The sequence below is a fragment of the Colobus angolensis genome, unplaced genomic scaffold, assembly GCF_000951035.1.
Source record: "Colobus angolensis palliatus isolate OR3802 unplaced genomic scaffold, Cang.pa_1.0 Scaffold11, whole genome shotgun sequence".
Classification (NCBI taxonomy): Eukaryota; Metazoa; Chordata; class Mammalia; order Primates; family Cercopithecidae; genus Colobus; species Colobus angolensis.
Window position 1 is genome coordinate 6268310 of NW_012112030.1, and position 8952 is coordinate 6277261.

An 8952-nucleotide genomic window follows, 5' to 3' on the forward strand; every position below is an offset into this window, starting at 1 on the left:
CAGGTGCGACCAGGTAAATCTTGGTCTCTTTGGATTGACGTCACCTGGTGCATGCCCAGTTGGTCTGCACCTTCCTGGGTCGCCGGCTGCATTTTCGCGAGTGCGGGAAAAGTTGGGAGGGGGGAAAAGTTGGGAGTGGGGATGAAGAACCCGGAAGTGCACCATCTTGCCTCCGTTAGTCCAAACAGAAATAAAATACGTTGTAGCAAGCCATCTTGTTTGTTTGAGTGAATCAGAAAGGAGGCGGCGGCTGTGTCGGCGGTAGGAGCTGCTTGGAAGCTGTACCTCACAAGAGTAGCCCCCTTTCCCTGTCCCCTCCCCCGACCCTTTTCCCCTCCCGGGGCCACCCAGCCCGCCCAACTCCCAGCGGAGAGCAAAGTTTCCTTCTATTTTCATAGCCAACCAGAACAATGTTCTACGCACATTTTGTCCTCAGTAAAAGAGGGTATCTGGCCAAAATTTGGCTAGCGGCCCATTGGGATAAGAAGCTAACCAAAGCCCATGTGTTTGAGTGTAATTTAGAGAGGAGCATGGAAAGTATCACCTCACCAAAGGTGAAAACTGCATTACGGACATCAGGACGTCTCTTACTGGGTGTAGTTCGAATCTATCACAGGAAAGCTAAATACCTTCTTGCAGACTGTAATGAAGCATTCATTAAGACAAAGATGGCTTTTCTGTCAGGCATTGTTAACCTGCCTGAGGAAAATCGGGAGGCAGCTTATAATGCTATTACTTTACCTGAAGAATTTCATGACTTTCATCAGCCATTGCCTGACTTAGATGACATTGATGCGGCCCAGCAGTTCAGCTTGAATCAGTGTAGAGTGGTAGAGATAAGCATGAGAGAAGAAATTGAGAACATCAGTATTTTACAAGAAAATGAATTTGGCGATTTTGGAAAGGGTGATTGTTAGATAATGAGAGAAGGCAGTGCTTTTGACGATGAGGACATGTTAGTAAGCACTACCGCATCTAACCTCCTATTAGAGTCTGAACAGAGCACCAGCAATCTGAATGAGAAAATTAACCATTTAAAATATGAAGACCAATATAAGGATGATAATTTCGGAGAAGGAAATGATGGTCGATATTAGATGCCAAACTTACTAGTAATAATGGTAGCAGTATCTTTGATGATCCCCCTGCCCTCTCTGAGGCATGGGTGATGTTGCTGGAGCAGCCTATAACCATGATATGGGTGAGGATAAGGTATCAATGGGTAGGCCTGATAGCTCTAATTTAGTGGATCCACTGAGCCAATGCCAACTATGATTGATCAAACAACACTGGTTCCAAATGAGGAAGAAGCATTTGCATTGGAACCTATTGATATAACTGTTAAAGAAACAAAAGCCGAGAGGAAGAGGAAGCTAATTGTCGACAGTGTCAAAGACTCGGATAGCAAGACAATCAGAGCCCAACTTAGTGATTATTCTGATACTGTTACTACTTTGGATGTGGCACCACCCACCAAGAAACTGATGATGTGGAAAGAGACTGGAGGAGTGGAAAAACTGTTTTATTTGCCTGCTCAGGCTTTGTGGAATAATACACTACTGAAACTGTTTACACGCTGTTTTACACTGCTTCTACCAGAAGACCTTAGAAAAAGGAGGAAAGGAGGAGAGGCAGATAATTTGGATGAGTTCCTTAAAGAATTTGAAAATCCAGAGGTTCCTGGAGAGGACCAGCAACAGCAGCATCAGCAGCATGATGTTTTCAATGAGCCCCTTTTGGAAGAGCCAAGCCACCTCCGGGAGTCAGTGATGGAGGCCAGCAGAACAAACCTGGGGAGCAAACCACCTCAGGGAGTTAAGCGAAAAGCTGGACAAAGTGACCCAGAGCCTGTGATGCTTCCTCAGCAGGTGGAGCAGATGGAAATACCACCTGTAGAGCTTCCCCTAGAAAAACCTACAAAATATGTCAGCTACTACCAGAGTTAGAATTTCAGCCAGAAAAAGAGATGGAGAAAGAGAAAGAAAAAGAAAATGACGAAGAGGAAGAGGATGAAGATGTTTCAGGTGATGATCAAGATCAGGAAGAAAGAAGATGGAACAAAAGGACTCAGCAGGTGCTTCGTGGTCTTCAGCGAGCTTTTGCCAAAACTGGAGCTGAATCTTTCAGTTTGCTTGAGTTATGTTGAAACACGAACAGAAACAAGCTGTCACAAAGTTCTACAGCTTCTTGGTTCTTAAAGAGCAGCAAGCTATTGAGCTGACACAGCAAGAACCATACAGTGGCATCAACGCAGCACCCGGACCAAGGGTCCATATTATATGAGGAGTTAGAAGCATTATAGCTAGTGTTCATTTCACTAGTGCTGCAAATTGCCCCCATGTGTACGCGACACAGAACCCTTTGAGAAAACTTAGATTTTTGTCTGTACAAAGTCGTTGTCTTTTTCTTTCTTCATTTTTTTCCAGTATATTAAATTTGTCAATTTCATCTTTGAGGGAAACTGATTAGATGAGTTGTGTTTGTGTTTTAATGGAGAAAACAGCACCCCAAGCACTCAGAAGATTATTTTAACAGTTCAGAACAGATGTGTGCAATATTGGTGCATGTAATAATGTTGAGTAGCAGTCAAAAGTCAGGATTTTATCTTAGTTGTTCATTACTGCATTAAGAAGGAAAACCTGTCTAGGAAAATGCCTGACAGTTTAATTTATAACTACGGTATAGGTCTTTGATAAGAAAAAAAAAAAAAGCCTTTCCATCAGTAACACTGGCAATCTTCTTGTTTACCATTCTCCTTAGGGATGGCATCTGAAACAACAAAGATCACCCTCTTGAGATTCATTTTAAGTGTAATTATGGAATTACACTTAGGTGTACATGACACTGTGTTGTGACTGATGTGCTTCAGCTACAAAAAGATAGGACTGACTTGGTTTAAAGTGTTCTATTTTGTGAATCATTCCATTTGAGTCTTTCTGATGAACTTGGCTATCCTGAAATCTGTTATTTTAGTGAGGCTCCAAAATGAGCAGAAATAGGCTTCCTTACAGTAGAGTGACTATTAAAAAATATAACTTTGTAGGAGCTCTAAATCAAAGCTTTAAAAAGATGTTTGGATATATTTGAGTATTCACATCATGAAAATAGAAATTGCCCTGCCTACTGTAAGAACAGACTGATGGGAAATTATACTTAACCTTTAAACAGACAATGCTGTAAAAGCTAATGGTTTCTCTGATATTTATTATAAGTTTTAGTACTGATCTCCTTTCCCAGTGCTGCACACTCCTGTGTTTGGAACTTTAATAGCTTTGCAACAAAATCCTATATCCAGTTTCCTATAATTTAATTAAAGAAAAACACATCCAAATAAAGGCTTTATTATGTTTTATTATTATTATACTTCAAGTTCTGGGGTACATGTGCAGAACGTGGAGATTTGTTACATAGATATTCATGTGTAAAGGCTTTATTATTAACAGAGCAGATAACATCAGAAATCATGTGACTATTATGATTATCAGAATATGTCTTAACTTTTAGGGCAAAATTAACACTGAAAGTTCTAGCTTAAGTGTTGACACCTCTGTGGGAAAAAAGAAATCACTTTTGAAACTCAGACTTCAATAATTTAAAATTATTAAAGACAATAATTTAAAATTATGTGAAACGTTTTAAACTTGTGAACTCCTAATTACTATCTTGATGATTCATTTTCTTGAGAGTGATAATTGTATAAAATTGCAGCTTTATTTTCAATATGACACGCCTGTAAACCATGGAGTTTTCCCTGTTTGTAAATAGACATTGCAGATAATTAAATGTTTGATTTTAGAAAGGTCATTAGTTTCTTGTTACACATTTTGTTAGTATGGTTTTCGTTGCTTATTGGGTTTCATTTTGTTCTTGAAAATAGTTGATGCTATGTCACGTATAACTTTTCTAATAAAAGTTGTGTTATAAGCTGTAAAAAAAATATGTTGGAGCAGAGAAAATGGAAACCACCTAGTAAGATGATAGATTTAGAACCATATATACGTTGAATTGTCACAAATGTAAATGGATTAAATTTTTGACCTAAAAGGTGATTGTCGTATTGGATTTTTTTAAATTTAACTATATGCTACTTATAAGAAGCACATGTGGAATATAAAGATAGAAATGGTCAAAAATAAAAGATGGAAAAAAGAAATGTTTTATAGCACTAACATAATGAAATTTACTGTATCTATTTTAATATCAAGAGAAAAATTAAAGCCAAAGGTATTACGAAATTGAAAGAAAGTGACTCCACAATGATAAAAAAAAATTATTTTGCCATGTGCAAGTAATAATTATAACATTGTATATACCTCATCATGGCTTCAGTATACAGGTATCTCTTTCTATAGGAAGCTTTAATATCCAAATATTTGCTAAATTAACTTTAAAAAATTGTTATGCCATATTTCTATTCAAGGGGGGAAAATATGTTAGAATCTATACAGTAACAACTATTCAAGTTGCTCATGAGTCCAGGTGAGAAGACGTTCAGTACTACCAACTTCCCAATCCTTTCCCCCATTGCTTATCCCTTTATAGGCTCCTACTGCCAGATACTTCGGAGTATCAATCAATATAGGCTCAATTTGGATGATGGGTTTCTTCTTTATATTATGATATTTTCAGTGCAATGAAAAAGAATAACATAATTTGTATCATATATCACGCAACTTTTGCATATAGTCACGCCCACTAATAAGTTTAATATGTACTAAATAATTAGGTAATTTGTTTTAAAGTATGTTATATTATGCAGAAATCCGTTGTGGATATATATTAATGACCATTTGAGCAGTTGTTTAGAAAATTTGATGAGGTTTTTATATAAAATAAAAATAAACTATCATTATTATTGCCATTTAAAATGATGAATTACAGGTTCTAGTTATCTCAAACTTTGCTAACCATCATATTTTCAGGAATAGATTAGATTTGGGTAACAAGAGATGCTTGCAAGCAAAGAAGGATTTGACAAAACTTAAATGAGAAATAGACAAATTCCCAATCAGTGAGAGATCTTAACACCTATTTCTCAGAAATAAAACAAGTAAACCAATAATATAGGATATAGCAGTATCAAACACCATGCTTGCCAAAATTGATTGAATCAACATATATAAAATGCCAAACCCCTAACTGCAGAATAAAATTTATTTCCAGGACACATTAAACATTTACAAAAGTTAATTTTTTCCTGAGTCATAAAATGATTTTAATATGTTTCAAAGACATGAAATCATTTTGAAAACTAGGAAAATATAAGCTGTACTATACAGAAATGCAAACTTAGGAGATAAAAAATATAATGAGGGTAAGGAATGGATTACAATAGAAGTCAGGAAAGTGGCTACCTTTAAAAAAGAGAAAGGATGGCTGGGCGCAGTGGCTTATGCCTGTAATCCTAGCACTTTAGGAGGCCGAGGTGGGAAGATCACGAGGTCAGGAGATCAAGACCAACCTGGCTAACATGATGAAACCCTGTCTCTACTAAAAATACAAAAAATTAGCCAGGGGTGGTGGCAGGCGCCTGTAGTCGCAGCTACTTGGGAGACTGAGGCAGGAGAATGGCTTGAAGCCGGGAGGTGGAGCTTGCAGTGAGTTGAGATGGCGCCACTGCACTCCAGCCTGGGCGACAGAGTGAGACTCTGGCTCAAAAAAAAAAAGAGAGAGAGAAAGGATTTGAATTAGGAAAAGCTTCTAGGCAACAGGCTTCTAGGATTCTGACAATATTTTGTATTTGACATGAGTGGTGATATTTGCTTGAAATAATTCTTCATAAATGTTATTAAAAATATACTAGCACGGACCATAAAATACCATAGATGGCTTGGTATTGTAAAAATTATTATTTTCCTCCTTTGTCATTTTGGGAATCACATGCTTATTGACTACTCATAGTGGTTACTCTAGAAATTACAACATGCAGCACAGTTTAGCTTTTCTTGTCTGGATTAATTCAAGGCCACAAAGAAAATATAATAAACTCTTAAAAGTATTATAGAATTCATATGCTGCATTCTTTAAACAAAATGTAGTAAGAAATTTTCAATATAGAAGCCAAAAACTGATCTAGTCTCATAAAAATTTTAAAACACTGTACTAAATAACTCCTAGACTGAGAAAAAGTTTTTCCCACAATTATCACTATGTAAAAATGAGAAATAATGAGATCATTAAATTTTGAAAGCTGTTGAGTTAAAATAATACCCAAAGTAAAAATGTAGCCTTTAATATTTTATTTGTGAAAAAAGACTGAAGATCAATGAATTCCTTTATATTAATTTAGTTTAAGAAGCTAGATAAACAAAATTAACATAAATCCAAAGACAGAAGAATCAATTAATAACAAAAACAGCCATTAATTAAATAGAAAAAAGTACATATAATCAGAAAAGTTGAGTCTCTTTTATAAAGCACATTTAATATAACTTTGACAAGGCTGATCAAGTTAAAAGAAGAAAGATACATGCAAAATTAATTAAAAATAAAAATGCTACACATTCTTCAGATGCAAGGGTAGATTAAAATTATATACATACACTATTTACAGATTAAATCAACAAATTAAAAATTAATATGAAATATATGATTGTCTAAAAAATACTATGTTAACTAACAAGAGTTAGAAATCCTAAGTCTCAAAATCATAGAAGAAAAGAAAAATACGGTCAAAGTAGTAGTCTTAAATAGGGAGCAAGTCCAGAGAATTTTACAGATAAATTTAACTACTTCTAAGAAATATACACTTACATTACAGACAAATTTAACCAAATTATTCAGAGAACAGAAAATGAAAAACACTCTGACTCATTCTATAATGCTAGCATAAACTGATTCCAAACTAGGAGAGCACCAAAAGGAAAAATATGGGCCATCTCACTTAAGGATAGTGATGTTAAGGCCAAATATAACAATGTATTTAAAGAATGCTGTAGCACAACCATACCGGATGTAGTCAATCAGCACTCACACCCATTCCCACCTCCTTTGTTGTGCCTGCCAGTGCTTCAAAGTCTGGAAAGCTATGAACAACATTTTTTAGACTTTCTTTCAATTATGTTATTGATGTAAATGTGGAACCTATTAAATTCAATAGCATGAGATGTGGGAAGTAAAAACAAAGCAGGAGCTAATTTCTTGCTGGTGTTTCTGCTGATGAACAAGATGACAGATTGTGATTTTCCAGATGTACTTGTTATGGCTAGATGGAGTACCCAGTGTCTAGTCACCAGCTTCATTATGGTGATGGTGGCATGAAGACAAAGACAACACTTTCTGGATCCCAGGAGCACAACAATTTCAGTGTGATCTTGAACAAAAAGGTATCAGTCAAGAACCCCAAACTTCCATTAATCTAGCCTCCAGTGGATTTTATATTCCAATTATTTTTCAAATTTGCACTTTGCACAATAGCATATTAATCATAATTTTTTTTAGATGGAGTTTTGCTCTTGTCTCCCAGGCTAAAGTGGAATGGCACAGTCTCGGCTCACTGCAATCTCCGCCTCCCAGTTCAAGTAATTCTCCTGCCTCAGCCTCCCAAGTAGCTGGGATTACAGGCACGCACCACCATGCCTGGCTAATTTTTGTATTTTTAGTAGAGACAGAGTTTTGCCATGTTGGCCAGGCTGGTCCCAAACTCCTGACCTCAGGTGATCTGCCCCCTTTGGCCTCCCAAAGTGCTAGGATTATGAGCATGAGCCACCATGCCCGACCTGATCATAATTTTAGATTCATCCTATGCTATCCTCTTTACACTCTTGTTTCATTTTGTTCTGTTTTGTTTGATATTTATGTTAACTTCACTGCCCAATACAAAAACTAGAATTTTAGAACACTTCTTCATTTTAATACCCAAATGTCATAGACCTTGAATATCTCTCAATACAGCATTTTTTGAGTAGTATTTATGTAAGGAAAATGTATATTTATGTACTTTCCAAAGCAGTTCTACAAAGTTAAACACAAATCAGTAATGTATATGGGATCTTATTGATCTATATTTCCTCCCACTTTTGGAATTATGTTTTTTAATTTCATCATTAAAATTGGAATAAAATGATGTCTTATTTTCTTGACCTACAGTTATTACTTTGTGAATGAAGCTGAGCATCTCTATAAAAGCATGCATTTTGTATACATTTCCTCATCAAGTGCTTGTTCAAATATTTTGCTCATTTTTTTGTGTTCTAATTAATTTGTGATAGATATTCATATATGCTTGGCATTAATACTGTGTCAGTTATAAGTGTTTAAAATATCTTCCTCCAGTCATTTTTATTTTAATTTTCTTTATGGTGTTTTAATGAACAGAAGTCCATAATTTTAGTGTAGGAGATTTTTTAATTAATTTATTTTTCACTACACTTTTTTTCATATCTTTTAAAATAAATTTTGCTGTGATAGCCTCCAAGATGGCTTTTGGTGATTATCACATTCTGTTATTCATGCCTTTGGGTATTCCCCTTCCTTATTATATCAGATCTGTTTTATGTGACCAATGGGGTAGAGCAGGAGTTATGGTGCATAACTGCTGAGTGTAGTTCATTAAAGACATTACTACTTTTACTTGTTCTTTTGGATCACTTGTTCTAATAGCAGCTGGCCACCATATTGTAAGGAGATTCAGTTAGCCCTATGGAAAGTTCCACTTGGTCAGAAACTGAGGCCTCCTAGCAATAGCCAACACCAAGTTGCCAGCCATGAGAGTGAACCATCTAGAAAACAGGTCTTTCAACTCTTGTCAGGCCTTCAGATGATTGTACTTCCAACTACCATCTTGACCAAAAAGATTTCTTTATGGTATATTGAGGAAGAAAAGTCATAATTTGCAAAAGATGCTTCCTTATAAATCTTCCAACAAACAAAATAGTACAGTCTCTGAAACAATAAATGTTTGTGTAATGAAGTGTGAAGAAAGAAAAAAATGAATAACAAGTGAAAGAATGG

The 8952-nt window shown here is 35.8% G+C and overlaps 1 pseudogene; it reads left to right on the top strand.

The window, feature by feature from the left end:
* Positions 1–235: 235 nt before the first annotated feature.
* On the top strand, positions 236–2283 carry LOC105519962 (annotated as a pseudogene).
* Positions 2284–8952: the final 6669 nt, after the last annotated feature.